Source organism: Saimiri boliviensis, chromosome X (genome assembly GCF_048565385.1).
Source record: "Saimiri boliviensis isolate mSaiBol1 chromosome X, mSaiBol1.pri, whole genome shotgun sequence".
NCBI classification, from domain to species: Eukaryota; Metazoa; Chordata; class Mammalia; order Primates; family Cebidae; genus Saimiri; species Saimiri boliviensis.
The window spans coordinates 89,810,181-89,829,939 of NC_133470.1; positions in this window are offsets into that span (position 1 = coordinate 89,810,181).

Consider the following 19,759-nt stretch of genomic DNA (forward strand, 5'->3'; position numbering starts at 1 on the left):
TGGGCATCCCTTTGCCTAGTCAAGTTGACACACAAAAATAACTATCATATTCAGCAACTCCACTCCTTATGTATATTAATCAAAAGAATGTAAAACAGATGTTCAAACTAAAACTTATACACAAATATTCGTAGCAGCACTTTTCACAATAGCTAAAATGTGGAAACAACCCAAGTGTCCATCAAGTACTAAATGGATAAACAAAATGTGGTCTACCTGTACAGTGGCGTATCATTCATCCCTGTAAAGCAGTGAAGTGCTAAGTATGCTACAACATCGGTGAACCTCACAAACTTTATGCTAAGTCAAAGAAGTCAGTCACAAAAAGACACATATTATATGTTTTTATTTATATCAAATATTCACAACATGATAATCTACAAGGACAGAAAGCAAATGAGTGGTTTCCAGGGACTGGGTGAGGGGTAAAATGGGGAGTGACTGCTTCATGGGCACGGGGTTTCCTTTTGGGGTAATAAACATGTTCTGGAACTAGATAGTGGTGATAATTGGACAATATTAAGAGTGTAATAAATACTACGAAATTGTATACTTCTAAATGATTAAAATTGTCAATTTTATGTATATTTTATCACAGTTTTTCAAATATTAAATAAAAAGGATTATAAAATACATTTATTTTTGTTCAATATTTTAATAGAGAGGAGGTTTAAGCAATCCTCTTCCCTCTCTTCTTTCATCTTGAATTTTCTTCCCTTTAACTTTTTATTCTATATGCTATAAGGTTAATCTGTATCCCTACAACTCCTTTGTTTGCATTACAACTCGTAGGTGCTATAATCAGTAACCTTTTAATGTTTTCATTTTATTTAATGCAATTGAACCTATCACATTACTTTCAACAAATTTTCACTCTAACACTGCCTGCCTACCATGCATCAAGAACTGTGCAAGACACTTCATATATACATTTTCTCAATTAATATGAGTCAACGATTTTAAAATTAGAAATGGTAACAATATTGTTTACAATGAAATTTTCAAAGAACAAAAATAACTTAGAGGCACCGAAGCTGAAAGACCAACAAAATAGTTCTAATTTGGAAATCCTTATTTTCATCTTGACAGATGCAGTCATTCATTACTCAAATGCATATTTACTGAGTACCTATTACGTAGCCTTGCCAGTGATGGCAAAATTATGCAATGAATTTTTTCCTGCAATTGATTTTGAGTGGGAATTAAGAGTCATATATATAGTCACTGAAGAAAACAGTAATACTAGTAGGCAAATGGACAAATGGGAAGTACTAAAGAGAAGAGTGTGTTGACATCATTGTGGGGTGGGTGTGTGTGTGTGTGTGTGTGTGTGTGTGTGTGTGTGTGTAGAGGTTAGAGATAGACAAGACTACTCCATACATTTGCATATGTATTTTTTTCTCTTTTTATATAATATACTGAAGTTCCACTATTACACCATCCCTAGCAAAGGGCCATGAAATTGTTTGGTAATAGTGAGTCCATGATTCATCAGAGAGTTTCTAGCATTGCCAGTGATTGAATGCCATTGGATTTGGTCCAAGGTGTGTTATGCCAAGTTCCATGCATAGAGAAGGTTGCATGATGTTTGGAGGACCATATGTCATGTCCTGCTTCCAAACCATCTACTTTACTATTGTTGTGTAATACGGATCTTTCAAACAGAAAAAAAAAAAAAATGATTTGACTCAAGTGTCGCCTACTGCTTCTGATGCCCAGGAGTTTTAGCTATAAGTTAAGAGGACATGGTACACGAATGATTTTTTTAAAGCCCCATAATATGTATCACTGGAATCCGAAATAAGGAAATACTGAGAAAAACAACACAAGTTCTCGGGAGAATAAAGCTAGGGTGCAAAGAAGGCAAAAGCTACATTAAAGAAACAAGTGGATCACATCCCAAATCTGAGAGTTTCTGCTCAGTGATGGAAGCTTCTGATCAGTTTCTCTGCTCATGCTTTATATGTATCATTTATAAGCTCAACTATGAAAATAAGATAATACTTCAAATACAAAGCAAAAATAATAAGCAATTGTTGAATGACTGAACAAGAGGAAAGGAGAATTACAAAGGCTTGGAAAGAGTAAGGGTTCTGTAATTTGCAGAAAATCTTGTAGTATTTTTTTTCATTTCCTTGACCTCTTTTTTCACACAAGCTGAGTGAGAGTACCTAGTACATATCTGCCGTTTCAGTTTATCAGTTAACCTGTGCTACATTCCTTCACTTACAAGACACTTACGTACACACAAAATTAAAGCCCCAAATAATAAATTTAAAATGTATAAGATTCAAAAAGTAATATTAAAAATGCTACCCTACTGTGATGAGACTCTAGATCAAATGTGTTCATATCTATTATGTCATCGAATATTTAACAGAAGTAATGTGAAACTTTTTATAATATATTCTTCTGATATATGTATATTCATACTAATATTTTCTAGGTAAATATATTTCATAAATGCTGTCACTGTCAGTAAATTAATTTTAGCAGTAGCCCTAAAGTGCCAATTCTACACAAAGGGCAAAAATAAAAGCAATAACCCCCAATTAAAAGTCCTGTTTGAGGCCATACAAACCTTTGTGAATGGTATGGTATATAAAATGGACTTTATATTCAACAGCAACAGTAGGGATAGTGGCCCAGTATACTGCTGTAAGTGTATGTAGAGCTCCTTTGGGGAACTACAATGATAGAACCTATGTTTGGGAGACCCAATCCTCGTGCCAGCCGTTAGCTTCCTTGCATTTTTTAAAATCTGAATTTTGACCTCCATGTGCGGTGCGCCTGCTTAGCTAGCTAACTTACAACTGTGACAGTAAGTACCCCTAACAGCACCTGTATAAATAGAAACCTCCTTGTGATTTTCTTCTGAGTGGGGCTTGTCCAACATGCAAGTATTACTACAGACATGTCCTTTCTTCATTTAGGCAAACAAGTAGCTGAGCCCTCAGAGGAAAGCGTTCTCACAGGCACTTTTTGCAAGAGGTGGCGGGGCGGGTGCTTTTACTGTTGTGATGGAGGACAGAGTAAACGGAGAGGGCTTTTTTCAATAAATAAACTATTTATGAGAAAATCTGAATACTGAAACAAGATTGAAGAGGGAGCACATTTATCAGTGGTTGGGGTTGGGGCAATAGGGGAGATTTATTCAAACATGAAACCTATCATGTTTCCTCTGTTTTCCGTGGGAGATATTTGTATTTTAATACCTTTGCATTCCAGCTTCTCCTCTTACTGGATGTGAAGTGAAGTTTCTACCTTGTGTTCGTGATTACGCTGTCAGCTAAATGATCAATCCTGCTCTTGCCAATTTTGCATTGGGCCTTCACAGCAGGGTGAAATCAGAGAACAAAATGGCTGTGGGGGAAGAATATGTTTAAATACAGCTAGTTTGGGGAACCAGCAAAATGGTAAGAAAAATGATGAAAAACATATGAAGTGTAAATGCACCTATCTTTAAGGCAGATCCATTCCAAAGCTTTCCACAGCATGAAAGTCATTGTGTGATGCATCTGAGTATTAGACTAGTAAAATACTGTAATTGTGATGCAACTAAATGCCACTATTTCAGTCTGCAGACTGTGGGCAGATTTGTATTTACTGCATGTCTCTAAATAATACAAATACACTGAAGGCTACTTATGAAGTGAAGCTTGGTTTATATCTACAACCAGCAAAAAAGGCTTAAGAAAGCCCAACAGCCACAAATCCCAAGTAAGAAAAATAAAAGGGATCAGCATGAAGCCCCATGAGATCTTTGAACCTATTCTGTATGTCTGGAGTCCCATATGAAACACAGGAGTCAGGAAGAAAGAAGGAACTCTGTGTTATAAACATTGCAACAGTGGTTTGGAAGCAAGGTATTCAAGTAGAAGGCACATAAGCCTGGGTTATGATTCAGAATTGAACCTCTTCTATGTAACTTCAACAAGCAAGCAACGCCTACTTCTTTTAATATTGCTATTACATTTAAATGCAAGTTTTAAATGACTGCTTTGTAAAGATTCAACTGATGGAAATGATCTATTACAAGGGCAGATCATGCTTACTTAAAAATCAATCATTTTAACTCTGCCTTTGTAATAGATTCATGATAGGAACATTACTTTCTTCATGCAAGTCCTGCTATTAATTCTAATCTTATAGTGCTCTCTACTGGTGATAAATGATTTGAAACCTCATTAGATATCGCAAGACCTAATTAACTTCTCATCTTAGGCTCACATTACCATGTGAGGCCACCATGACACCTCAAACTTCACTACACAGGGCAATCGAAAGCCAAGATGCACGGAAAACCTCCCTCCTGGAAGGAGTCAGAAAGGCAATGACCCCACACCTCTGTTACAAATCATTGCATCAGGAGTGCCCAGGAGAAAAGGTCCTCAGCTTTGGAACAGGAACACTTACGCCTCTCGGCTGCGAGGCAGGTCAAATAAAAAACTGAATGAGGAATCAAGAATTGGACTAAAATACTTTCTGGATTTGCATCACAATAGCCTTGTCACTCTGAGAAAGTCACTTTTACCTCTTTGAGGTTTTATTTTCTCCTCAGTAAAATATGAATGATAATTCCAACCCTGCCTGTATTGCTGGGTTGTTGTAACAAATGAGATCATAGATAAGATAGTACTTCATAAGAAGTATATTTCTAGCATTATCATTACAGTAAAAGAAACACTATTTTCTTTAGATCAGTAAACTTTAAAGCTTTTTAGTTTCTCTTAATCAGTGGATGGACATTTAAAAACATAATCTTACATAGAACCTTAATAGATAGAACAGATTATATCGGAAGAGTTTTGTTGGTTAATTTCAAATATATAACTATTGAGGTTGGTGCAAAAGTCAGTGTGGTTTTGCTATTAAAAGGAATGGGGGAAAATGTATTTAAATACAGCAAATTTGGGTAACCAGCAAAATGGTAAGAAAAATAATGGAAAACATATGAAGTATGTTCAAAGTAATGGCATTAAAAGGAATGGCAAAAACCGTCCTTGCTTTTGAACCAACCTAATATTTACATAATATCAAGTTGGTTCATGAGAAGAATGAAACTGTCTGGATAGACATGAAATTTTGAAATCTGCTATAATGGTTATCAATTGCACTGACGTTTGTCTCACTGTCTAATTTATTTCTGGACTTCCTTTGTTTGCCTAGTATCAGAAAAATTATGATTCATACACACAAATTCTGCAAATAATATATTTTTTAATTGCTTAGAAATCTCAACATATTCTTCAACTACAATGATCCAGAAGCTTGAACAGTAAGTGGTAATAATAATATCTACTGCTCATAAATATTCTCTAAATACCAGATGTTTCTCTACAGACTTCATGTATTTAACTCATTTTTTAATTTCCATAGGTTATTGGGGAACAGGTGGTGTTTAATTACATGAATAAGTTCTTTAGTGGTGATTTGTGAGATTATTGGTGCACCCAACTACACTGCACCCTATTTGTAGACTTTTATCTCTAATCCCCTTCCCACCCTTTCTTCGGTTTTCCATTCCTGAGTTACTCCACTTAGAATAATAGTTTCCAGTCTCATCCAGATTGCTGTGAATGCTGTTAATGCATTCCCTTTTATGGCTGAGTAGTATTCCATTGTGTATATATATATGTATATATATATATATATATATATACCACAGTTTATTTATCCACTTGTTAATTGATGGGCATTTGGGCTGGTTCCATGTTTTTGCAATTGCGAATTATGCTGCTGTAAATATGTGTGTGCAGTATTTTTTTCATATAATGACTTCTTTTCTTCTGGGTAGATACCCACTAGTGGGATTGATGGATCAAATGGTAGTTCTACTTTTAGTTCTTTAAGGAATCTCCACACGGTGTTCCATAGTGGTTGTACTAGCTTACGTTCCCACCAGCAGTGAAATGTTCACTGTTCACTGCATCCACACCAACATCTACTATTTTTTTGATTTTTTGATTATGGCCATTTTTGCAAAGTGGTATCACACTGTGGTTTCAATTTGCATTTCCCTGATCATTAGGACGTGGAACAATTTTCCATATGCTTGTTGACCATTTTTATATCTTCTTTTGAGAATTGTCTATTCATGTCTTAAGCCAATTTTTTGATTTGCTTGTTTGCTTTTTTATTGCTAATTTGTTCATATATATGTGTGTGTATATTAACTCAGTTCATTCTCATAAGTACCCAAATAAGATAATTGCATCTAAAGTCACCTTTTTTTTTTTTTTTTTTTTTTTTTTTTTTTTTTTTTTTTTTTGAGACGGAGTTTCGCTCTTGTTACCCAGGCTGGAGTGCAATGGCGCGATCTCGGCTCACCGCAACCTCCGCCTCCTGGGTTCAGGCAATTCTCCTGCCTCAGCCTCCTGAGTAGCTGGGATTACAGGCACGCGCCACCATGCCCAGCTAATTTTTTGTATTTTTAGTAGAGACGGGGTTTCACCATGTTGACCAGGTTGGTCTCGATCTCTCGACCTCGTGATCCACCCGCCTCGGCCTCCCAAAGTGCTGGGATTACAGGCTTGAGCCACCGCGCCCGGCCTTTTTTTTTTTTTACACAAAAGGAAACTGAGACAGAAGAACAGTAAGAAGTTTACTCAAGGAGATGGAAACAGAAGGAGAGTAAGAAATTTACTCAAGGTGACACAGCTAAATCTGGTGCCAGAACCTGTGTTCTTAACCAATTCAGCATATTGCCTTCCACAGAAGAAATGTTTTTGTTTCTTTGTTTTTGGAAATTGAATCATAAACATATAACAACTGATAGAAACTCTTAACTAGAACATGCTAAATTTGGAGTTCTCAACCCTTGCTATTTGGTAAAATTACTTTTCTAATATGTCTTCTTTTGACCATATCATTGAAAAATATAAATGTGAGGCAAACATGATAACCGCTACACTACAGCAGCATTCTCTCTGAAAACTGGTACAAGACAAGGATGCCCTCTCTCACCACTCCTATTCAACACAGAATTGGAAGTTATGGCCAGGGCAATCAGACAAGAGAAAGAAATAAAGCGTATTTGAATAGGAAGAGAGGACATCAAATTTTCCATTTGCAGATGACATGATTGCATATTTAGAAAACCCCATCGTCTCAGCCCCAAACCTCCTTAAACTGATAAGCAATTTCAGTGAAGTCTCAGGATACAAAATCGATGTGCAAAAATTGCAAGCATTCCTATACACCAATAATAGACAAACAGAGAGGCAAATCATGAGTGAGCTTCCATTAGCAATTGCTACAAAGAGAATAAAATGCCTAGGAATACAACTAACGAGGGATGTGAAGAACCTCTTTGAGAAGAACTACACCCACTGCTCAAGGAAATAAGAGAGAACACAAACAGACAGAAAAACATTCCATGCTCATGGTTAGGAAGAACAAGTATTGTGAAAATGGCCATACTGCCCAAAGTAATTTATACATTCAATGCTATTTCCATCAAGCTACTAATGACTTTCTTCACAGAATTGGAAAAAACCACCTTAAACTTCATATGGAACCAATAAAGAGCCTGCATAGCCAAGACAATCCTAAGCAAAAAAATAAAAGAAAAAAAAAGAGAAGCTGGAGGCATCATGCTACTTGACTTTAAACTATGTTACAAGGCTACAGTAATCAAAACAGCACAGTACTGGTATCAAAACAGAGATATAGACCAATGGAACAGAACAGAGGTCTCAGAAAGAATGATACAAAACAACAACCATCTGAGCTTTGACAAACCTGACAAAAACAAGCAATGGGGAAAATATTTTCTATTTAATAAATGGTGTTGGGAAAACTGGTTAGTCATATGCAGAAAGCTGAAACTGGATCCCTTTCTTACACCTTATACAAAAATTAATTCTAGATGGATTAAAGATTTAAACATGAGGCCTAAAACCATAAATACTCTAGAAGAAAACCTACGCAATACCATTCAGGACATAGGCATAGTCAAGGACTTCATGACTAAAGCACCAAAAGCAATGGCAACAAAAGCCAAAATAGACAAATGGGACCTAATTAAACTTAAGAGCTTCTGTACAGCAAAAGAAACTATCAATAGAACCAACCAGCAACCAAAAGAAATGGAAAACAATTTTGCAATATACCTATCTGACAAAGGGCTACTATCCAGAATCTACGGACAACTTAAACAAATTTACAAGAAAAACAAACAAACAACCCCGTCAAAAAGTGGGCAAAGGATATGAACGGACACTTCAAAAAAAGACATTTATGCATCCAACAAACATATGAAAAAAAGCTCATCATCACTGGTCATTAGAGAAATGCAAATCAAAACCACATTGAGATATCACCTTACATCAGTTAGAATGCCGATCATTAAAAAATCAGGAGACAACAGATGCTGGAGAGAATGTGGAGAAATAGGAATACTTTTACACTGTTGGTGGGAGAGTAAATTAATTCAACCATTGTGGAAGACAGTGTGGTGATTCCTCAAGGATCTAGAACTAGAAATACCATTTGACCCAGCAATCCCATTACTGGGTATGTACCCAAAGGATTATAAATTGTTCTATTATAAAGACACATGCCCACATATGTTTATTGTGGCACTGTTCACAATAGCAAAGACTTGGAACCAACACAAATGCCCATCAGTGATAGACTGGACAAGGAAAATGTGGCACATATATACCATGGAATACTATGCAGTCATAAAAAAGGATGAGTTCATGTCCTTTGCAGGGACATGGATAAAACTGGAAACCATCATTCTCAGCAAATTAACACAAGAACAGAAAACCAAACACTGCATGTTCTCAACTCATAAGTGGGTGTTGAACAATGAGAACATACAGACACAGGGAGGGGAACATCACACACTGAGGCCTGGGTGGTAGGGGGTAGGGGAGGAATAGCAGGGTGTGGGGGGATTGGGGAGGGATAGCATTAGGAGAAATACCTAATGTAGATGATGGGGCGATGGATGCAGCAAAACACCACCATGGCACGTGTATACCTATGTAACAAACATGCACACTCTGCACAAGTACCCCAGAACTTAAAGTATAATAAAAAAAATTAATAGTGAATAGTTATATTTTGGAAAAAATATGTGAGATACATCAATACCTATTTTTTAGGCAGCCTCTGGAAATTTCAAAACCAGCAAATTTATTTTGTTTTCCATAATGAATCTAGCTTTAGCGTTTCTTGTCATTGCTAAAACTACAACCATAATCTTAGGAACTTTAGAAACATCTATTGCCAGATTAGTTTCCTCTGCATATTAAAATTCAGAGAAAAGAATCCCAAACTTGCCTCAGCACTAACCAAGAAAATGGTATGTTGTCACTATGAGATGAATGCCACATCCCCTTCTTCTTATTATATAGTTGCTTCTTGCATCTGAAGGAAAGTGTGCACCTTGTATTTAATTACTGAGCCCAGCACACATGTGCTGTGGTAATAACCTCATGTGTACAATTCTATGTTCAGCAACATGTGCCAGCTTGAAATTTTAGCCCGTTTGAATTTAAGCTTCTCTTAATCAACAACATGGACAAATATATATATATATACACATATATGAGTGTGTGTGTGTGTGTGTGTGTGTGTGTGTGTGTGTGTGTATCAAGAGTTTTATTGCAAGGTCTGCAGGAAAGATATCTTGCAGACAGCACAAGTGAGTGTGTTGATGTACTTGGGGTTGCCTCACAACCTTTCCTGCTTGAAGTTCCTAAGGAGATCCCAAATAATCAAATCTGGTAGGTTTTGAAGGTAGGGCCACTCCTCACTTCTTCTGGATATTTAGAAAACCTATTTAAGTTGCATTGTAACATTTTGGAAATTATTCATCACAAGTTATTAGTCTGTGAAAAATTTGGTAAGCACAATTTGGTAAGCACATGAGCGACAGGAAACACCACCAAGCACACTAGGTGTTTTTGGTCAATGGAAATGAGATGAATTCAGGATTCAGTAACCACTGGGATTTTTGACTCTGCCCAGACTGAAGAGGCTCAGAAACTGGACTGGACTTAAGCCTTCAAACTCTCATAGGTAGCTGCAAAAATAAATATTTCATTCCAAAAGATGGTATCATCATGACATCGCATACACACATTCCCAAACAGCCATCACACATGTGTGCATGTGCACACACATATTGGTACATATGTGACTTGAAAACTTTCCAAATCACTTTGTTTTCATTCCCACTATTCAAACCCATACCAAGAATCACAGACATGTAGAACATCTTTTCTCAGATAGATACAACTCCATTGTCTGCATCTGTCTCAACGACTCGTTTGTATTGTAATTTCTCCCTTGTCTTCCTAATGGCCCCCAAGAACCCGAAATTTGGGCCTGCTCTTTTTATTAGCAGCCAGAAAATGACCCTGTTAAGAATGGGTGACCAAAACCCAATGGGCCAATATAGGAAGAAAGCTGGCACATGTTTCCTTTGCTGTTTTTGGCTCTTGGGTTGGTAGATTGCTCTTGTTTCGGAAGATCCTGAAATTTCGCCAATAGCCTTAGACCTTTCCCTCCTGGTTGACAAATAAGGCAGGCACTTAGCAGGATTTTGATTGCATTTAACTGCTCAGACATGCATCCCTTTGGCCTACACTTAATTTCAAAAAGCCCACAGTTCAAAAAATACACTCTTTCCAAAATCCAAATTTATGTTAAGTTGCATGGGGCAATGAGGACAGTAAATTGAAACAGGGAGGCATGGTGACTTCCAGTTTCAGCCATGCCAGTCTTCTGGCATCAAAATATGCACCAGCTGTGAGTATTTGTGCCTTGATAAATCAGAGGATACTGGAAAGCTAACAAGATACTGCACGAAAATGTTTTCCACCTCTTAATGTGTGCTCTGCCTCCTTATTCTCATATTTTGTTCTCCATGTAGGTGGATAATATGTAAAGAAATAAGCACAAAATTCCCATGAATCTGTATACAGGTTAGCACCATGCTTTTGTAAGGCCTTTGAGATAACCTCAATAACTTCACTACTGGACATGGTCATCCTTTATCATCTGCAAGCGTATTTTCTCTTAAATGGCTCCAATCATAAGGACCACTGATAATTGTAATCAATGTCCCAGAAAAAGAGAGAGAAGTGAATGGATTTACAAGCAGAAGTTTCTCCATGACTTGATCTCCTTCAAAAGTGTGTGAATCCTCCACAAATTTCAACAGGAAATTGGTCTCCCAAGGGGTCATGGGTGATAGTGCCTTAAATGAGACTTACAAGTGATATTTCCAAGTCCAGAGCCATTGTGCCCTTGCTCATTAGTGCTTATGAGGAAATAAGATACTTCTTTTAATTTTGCTTTTATTGATTTTTGTGAAGAAACATTATTTAAATTTTTTGGAGATGAATGTTTTTCTCTTTATTATTTATTCATGTGCATATTAAATCTCATAAATTCAAGTTGCCAAATTCCAACCTGCTGTTAAGGGTGAATCTTCATGCTTTCCATCTGTTCAAATAAGTCAACAAGATGCTCAGGCCTTGGCCTTGCTTTCACAACCAAAAGCCAATGGGGGCTGTGCATACCAATGTAGTCTTTTTTACCTGTGATACTTACTTTTCTTTACACATAGCAGGGAAAGAGAAGGAGGTTAAAGCTTCAGGCACAATAAAAAGATATTTAGTACAAAAATTCTTCTTTCACTCAAACTGACTGTGTTATATATCAGAACCAAACCTTTTATCTAAACAACAACAACAACAAGCAGATTGCTTTTAATTTCCAACTGCCTTAATGTGATTTTACATGAATTTCATGTTGGGAATAAAAGTCGGTAGAGACAAAGGTAGTTTTTCAAGCAATATATTCACAGGCCTTGTGCTTCTCATCAAGGGCAGATTAATTGATTTATCGGCGGCATGACGCTAGTAATGCTAACAGGAAATATAAAGAGAGGAACTAGCATTACGTCGTGGGCTCAGGCAATTTGCATTGGTTTAAAAAAAATCATTTCCAGAACTGTCTGTCATCCAAAGCCGTTTTTAAAACGTAAAACCAAGCCACAGGAACAAAGGTCATCCAACATAAAATTATGAGCATAACTAGGCGGGGGGAAAGGCCTTTATGTGTCAAGAACAGGAAACGATTTTGTTTCTCTACAAAAATTTACAGTCAGTTGCTGAAGGCAAAAAAAAGCAATAAATTATAACAATTAAATACAAAGTAACTTAGCACTTCCCATTCAGGGTCACAGAGCTTGATTAAAAAAAATGATGGCACAATATGAATAGCAAGTAATTTGTAGGATAAACCATATGGAGGTGTGTATGTGTGTGTGTTTGTGTGTGTGTGTGTGTGTGTGTGTGTATTTTTTAAATTTTTCTCATTTATTTCCTGTGTACCTCTCCTGTTCATGCCACTCATGAGGAAAAGGATCCATTGCTCCCCATTGCTATCAACCAATAAAGGCCACACTATTCAGAAATATTAAGATTTACTATTATTAGTTAATGAATTTATCATTATTAATATTTAATGTCTACACACCTACCATTTTGGTATCACTCCTGATGGCACTGCTACTATTACTAAATCCCAGTTTGTTCATTCACTACTATGTTATGGGTACTGTTTGAAGTTCTTTTTATGTGATATCTCAAACCATCTTCACAAGAGCTTCTAAAGTAGGTATACATACATATTTTAAAGATTACAAAAATGCACACAAATGCACACACACACACACACACACACACACACACAAATACAAACATAAAGAACAAGTGTCACTGGCCACAGTTTGAACGCAGGTCTGCCTGAGCCTATGCTCTTATTCTCAACACCCTGTTTATCTTGAACACAGTACCAGCAAGTATTTTCCTGGGTCCTAACTGATAGTTTACAACCACCTAGTTTATAACTCCCAGGTGGCATTATCTCTCCCAACCATTGGGAGCGAAAATTTCCTTCTGGCTAGGGCTGGTGTAAGTGCTCCCTTTATGGGCAAAGGGAAGATAAAGATCATATCAAGTATCTTTCTGCCAAATGCTGCTATGATAGGGCATCTCTGAGTTCCAATGCAAAATCCCAGTCACTTTTCTCTCTCTCTCAGAAGCACATAGATTCTCTGCACCACACTGGCCTATCTGAGGATAGAGAGGGGTGTCCTTAGCAGCTTCAGACTGTTTTTCCTACACTCTGCGAGTTCTATTCAGCCACCTCCCTCTGCATCCTCCCCACTTTCCTCTTTTTTGATGTAGGCATTTATTGCTATAAACTTCCTTCTTAAAACAGTTTTTGCTGTATCCCATAGGTTTTAGTATATTGCATTTTCATTTTTAATTGTGTTAAGAAAGCTTTTAATTTCCTTTTCAATTTACTTATTGACCCATTGGTTACGAAGGAATATATTATTTAATTTCCTTGCAATTTTTAGGTTTCCTATGTTCCTCTTCTTCTTGATTTCTAGTTTTATACTACTGTTGTCAGAAAAGATAATTGATATGATTTCTATCTTCTTAAATTTGTTGAAACAATTTAATCTATCCTGGAGAATGTCCCATGTGTAGTTGAGAAGAACGTGTATTCTGCTGCTGTTGGGTAGAATGTGTTATAAGTGTTTGTTTGGTTCTTTTGGTCTAGAGTGCAGTTTCAATCCAATGTTTATTCATTGATTTTCTGTCTGGATGATTTGTCAATTCCTGAAAGTGGGGTGTTGAAATCGACTGCCATTATTGTTTTGCAGTGTTATCTTTCTCCTTAGATCTAAAATTTGCTTTATATATTTATGTGCTCTGGTGTCGGGTGCATATATATGTAGAATTGCTATATTATCATACTGAATAGATTGCTTTAACATTATATGATAACCTTTGTCTATTTTTATAGCTTTTAACAAAGTATGTTTTATGTGATATAAGAAGCTATTCCTGTGCACTTTTTGTTTCTGTTTGCATGCAATATCTTTCTCCATCCCCTCATTTTCACATATAAATCCTTATAGGTGAAGTCAGTCTCTTGCAGGCTGCATATAGTTGGGTCTTATTTTTTTTTTAATTCATTCAGCCACTCTATACCTTTTAATTCAAGAATTTAATTTATTTACACTCAAGGTTATTATTGATAGATAAGGACTTACTCCTGCCATTATGTTCATTGTTTTCTGGTTGTCTTGTAGATCCTTCAGTCCTTTTTCCCTCTCTTGTTGTTTACCTTTGTAGCAAGGCAGTTTTCTGTGATTCCAAGTTTTAATTATTTTCTCTTTCTTATTCGTGTATCTGTTGCAATTTCATTCTTTGTGATTACTCTGGGGATAACATAAAGAATATTGTATTTACAACAAATAGAATGTTTTAAGCTGATAGCAAGTTAACCTCGGTTGCGTAAAAACCCTAAACCTTACTCTCTTCACCAATTTATATTTTTGTTACCTTAATTTAGACCTTTAAATATTGTGTTTCTTAACAACTAATTTCAGCTATAGTTATTTTTGACAATTTTTACTTTTAACCTTCATCTACAGGTTTGAAATATTTGCATAGTACTATTACAGTGCTAAAAATATTTGCATAGTACCATTACAGTGCTAAAATAATCTGAGCCTAATTATGAGTTTATCTCTACTAGTGAGTTTCATACTTTCATGTGTTTTCACGATAGTAATGATCACCCTTTCACTTCTAGTTGTAGATCTCCCTTACGCATTTCTTATGAGGCCAATCTAGTAGTGATGAAATCTCTCACCTTTTGCTTGTCTGAGAGGGAGTTTCTTTTTCATTTCTGAAGGATAGCTTTGCTGGGTATAGTATTCTCTATTTTTTTTTTTTCTTTTTGAGACAGGGTTTTATTCTATCACCAAGGCTGGAGTACAGTGGTGCAATCATGGCTTACCACAGTCTCAACCTCCTGGGATAAAGCAATCCTCCCACCTCAGCCTCCTGAGTATCTGGAACCACAGCCACATGCCACCATGCCCAGCTATTTTTTTTTTATTTTTTGTAAAGACAGGGTCACACTATGTTTTCCAGGCTGGTCTTGAACTCCTGGTCTCAAGTATTCCTCCCACCTTGGCCTCCTAAAGAATGCTGGGATTACAGGCATGAGCCACCACACCTGGTCATATATAGTTTTCTTGTCTAGCAGGCTATTCTGTTTCAGCATTTTGATTGTATCACCCCATTTTTTCCTGGCCTGTAATGTTTCTGCTAAGAAATATGCAGAGGATCTAATGGTGATTTCCTTATATGTGACTTGACACCTTTCTCTTGCTGCTTTTAGAATTCTCTCTTTGCCTTTGACTTTTTACAGTTTGATTTTATGTGCCTTGGAGAGGACCTTTTTGGGTTAATCTATTTAAGGATCTTTGATCTTCCTGAATTGGAATGATCATATCGCTCCCAAGTCTTGTGAAGTTTTCAATTAGTATTTATATTAAATGCATTTTCTGTGCCTTTCTCTATCTCTTCTTATTCATGACTCCCATAATGCAATTTTTAATTTATTTACTCAATTGTGTCCTATAAGTCCCATAGGCTTTCTTCATTCTTTTGTCTTATTTATTTTTATTTTATTTATTTATTTTTTAAAGACGGGGTTTTACCATGTTGGTCAGCCTGCTCTTGAACTCCCAACCTCAAGTGATCAGCCCGCATTGGCCTCCAAAGTGCTTGGATTACAGGCATGAGCCACCACTCCCGGCCCTTTTGTGTTATTTCTATTATTTCCTCTAACTGTGTTATTTCAAAAGATTTGCCTTCAAATTTAGAATTTTGTTCTTCTACTTTGTCTAGTCTGTCGTTGAGGCTCTCAATAGTATTGTTTAATACATTGTGTTCTTCAGCTCCAATATTTCTATTTGCTTCTTTTTTATTATATTTATCTCTTTGTTGAATTTCTCATTCAAATCATGAATTGTTTTCCTGATTTTGTTGAATCGTTTATCTATATTCTCTTGTATCTCATTGAATTTCCTAAAGATCACCATTGTAAATTGCCTTTCAGGCATTTTGTAAGGCATTTTATTTTACTTTTATTTCAGGCATTTTATTTTGTCTTGTTAACTGAATAATTTTTGTGCTTCTTTTAAAGTGTCATGTTTCCTGGTTTTTACATTTCTTGTGTCCCTACACTGACATCTGTACATTTGGTGGAACAGTTGCCTCTTCCAATTTTATGGAATGCCTTTTATAAGGAAAGGTTTTTCCTGTAGATAGTTCCCAGAATGCTGGTTGGATATTGTATCTTGGCTATGGCTCTGGGAAAATACAATAGTATAGTCTATAGTTTCTTCATGTGTAATGCATGTCAGTGATGCCCGTGAGTGCTTCAGTGGCCTGGGCTATGGGAGTTTGTTGTGGCAGTGATGTAGCTTTGTGAGGGTGGGCTGGCTTGCTAGTTCTCAGGTCAAGGGTACACATGTGCAGCTGGTTGGCTGGTTTGGAGCTAGGCTCACCAGATGTGGTGCCACTGAGATGGTTCTTCAGCCGTGGGTGTGCATGCATGGTAGATCCCTTAGGCAAGGTTGGCTTCCTCACTATGCAGAACTCCCTGTTTCTTGAGAGGTAGGGTACCACATGGCTTCAGGCACAAGGGTCAGGGCTGTTTCTCTGGGCCTAGGCTACAAGTAGCTGGAGTAGCAGAATTGCAGCCACCTGTGTGAGCATAGTAGAATGGTGATGGAGCCTCAGGGATGAAGGCACACATCCCTAATGATGCTTAGGTGAGGACACACTCTAGCAGAGGTTGCTGTTCCACAGCAGCTTGGGTCATGGGGAATGGGTGATGCACAACCTGGGATCATACTCTGGAGCAATGTTACTGTGCAAAATCTAAGATTATCAAACTGGGTTCAGGGCCTGTAAGGACTGTAAGATTCTCCCGTAGTAAGGAATGAAGGTATGTGCAGTGGGAGTGGGGACTACTGGGAAACTCCTGCTTATGTTTTCCCCACAAGAAGAAATTCCTTCTGGCTTTAAGCTGATTCCAGTGGAGGAGACAGGGTAGCAGAGGTGTGACGCTTTGCTCACCTCTCTATGCTACCATCCTGGGTTTCTGTGTTCCACAGGGATTCAGCCATGCCCTTTCTGTACTCTGGCACACTCCTTCACACACTTTAGTCCAAATGTAGTTGTTTTGGATCTTCTTGTGGGGGTGGGAACAGCACCAGGCACTTCTATTCAGCTGTCTTACTGATATCATTCCCTTGCCTCTTTCCACCAAAGTTCTCTTTTTCCTTTCCTTTCCTTTCTTTCTTCCTTCCTTTCTTTCTCTCTTTCTTTCTTTCCTTCCTTCCTTCTTTCTTTCTCTCACAGACAAAATCTCACTCTATTACCCAGACTGGAGTACAGTGGCATGATCCCAAGATCATAGTTCACTGCAGTTTTGAACCACAGTAATCCTGAATAGCTGAGATTACAGGTAAAAGCCACCACACCTGGCTCCTAATGGACTCCTAAGGAACTGCAACCTCAGCTGAAAAGCTAGAAGTCATAGACTTAGCAAGATCAAAATGATCTTGATCATTTTGCTGATAAGGAATCAAGATCTAGCTATTATTTGTAGACTCTGTTTAGGAACTGCCTCAGTTTGACAATGGATACATCCACATAAATAATATTTCATGGTATCCTTTAGTCCCTGGAAGTCCTCCATAATAGTATTACATTTAGATGTACAGCTGTATTTCCACCACTAGTGGGTAGTTACCCCTTGTTATTTCTGGCTGTTTCTTTTTTACTAAACTGTATATTTACCACATTCAGAACTCAAACCATTTAACTGTTCTTTATTCAGTTCCATAATGAGAAAGTGACAAAGATCTCACTTGTCAATAGCCTGCTTAATAAAACAAATGGTTTTATATTGATGTCTTTTATTATAAGAGAAAATCCCAATATATGTTGAAAACAACTTTAGAATACTTTCAACTATCCAGACTTCACTGTCAACTTGTATTACAAAAGGGAGATTCAGGCTTTCAATTACAGCCAGTGCTCCAGGCTCCCACACCATCAAACAAGTGTTTAGTCTTAATAGCTGTCCTGTCAGAATGAATCTCTACCAACTTCATTCAACTCCCCCCAGCTATTTCTCACCTACCCCAAGTTTGAAGTCAATTTAGGGATGCTTCTCAGTACTTTTCAACCCTGAACAAAACTGTCACAACCAAGTAACTGTCACATCTACAAAGCCCTGTATGAGTATGTGTGTGGAGAATGAGGGTAATGATTATCTTTGTGTTCTCATTTAAATCATATAGAGTATTGTAAATAGAAAGGCTTAGGTGTTGCTTTGTGGTTGTTTTGTTTTGTTTTGTTTCACTGTCGTCGGGACCAGAGAAGGAGACAATAACATGCTTCCAGGCTTTTTCCAAGGTTGATCTCTACATTCACCACTCAGTAGAGACATTTTCCCCTCAAACAAAAGGGATTTCCTCCTAAAGAATACATAAAAATGGAGCAGCAAATAAAAGGAGATTTCAAATCAGTCTTCTATCCCAGTACTTCTCAAAGTTTAATGTCAGAACAAATCATCCGCCGAGCTTGTTAAAATGCAATGTCGTTTCCGCACATCTGTGATGGAGTCTGAGATTCTGCCTTTCCAGCAAACTTCCGGGTAAGATTCATGCGGCTCGTCTGCAGATCATGTATTGAGTAGCAAGATGCTTACCCTATCCCCAAAATACTCTACTCGTTCCTGTAAAGGAGCCCATATTTGTCACTACAGATGGATATGGCTTTTGTCAGCATACTTATTCCTTTCACCCTTACATTTCTCTTCTTTTGCTAAACATTGACAAATTATTTATTGTGTGCTTTTCCATATATCTATTTATCTCTTATTGCTGATTATTATCTGTGCTTTTAAAAATAACATTGATTTTATTGGAAAATAAGAAATTCCTGCACTCCAAATAAATTATTTAGTTCTTTATACCCTGTGAGTCTGAAAAATATCTTCTAGTCCCAAAATACAGCTGCCCATCCAAAGCTGGAGAAATCCAAAACTCTGCCCAATAGAACAATATTCTTAGTCTCCTAGGCAATTAAAAGAACTATAGCAAGAGCTTTCCTGTCTTGTCTCTAAGAACACATAATTCCTAGAAGAAAAGGTTAAAATTTTTCTCATCTTGACTAGCCTCCCAGCTAGTGCATAGTGAACAGATTTTCCAGGAGAGTTCCAAGTTCAAGGTTTTTCTGTCTCCTTAAGCCATCAAAAATGCCTCCTTAAAATCAGTGTTTTTTCACCCAAGATACTGCTTCTCACATCTAGATGCATCAGAAATATCTTTTTCATGTGCTCTGAGGCTTGTTTCAGAACATTCTTAGATTTAAGAGGGGGGTAAATATTTTCAGCCAGGGCACCCTTACAACTAACCCCTTCTCTACTGTTTCATTATCTGAAAAATCCATAGTCAATTGAGGTAGGAACGAGAGGAGTTCCCACCCTAACTTATTAGATCCACACTTAGGGGGATTTGTTTCAAACATATATCTCCCACTTACATCAAGAGAGAGCTTCCAAAGGCTTTTCAAAGAATGCTTTCTTTCCCAACTCCTTTAATTCATCATAAAAGTATCTATAAAGTCAGTATAATAATGAGGTTATATCCATACTATTAAAAGAAAAAGCTACTAACCTATCTTGACAGCCAGATCCCACAGACTCTTAGATCAGTGAAGACCTGGGATACTGTTCAAGCAATGCCACTGACCAGCAGCATGAACTTTAGAAAAGGACCTACGTCACTGAGGCCTCACTGTACTCATTAAGTGTTGTGAGAATCAGATGCATGTGGGGAATT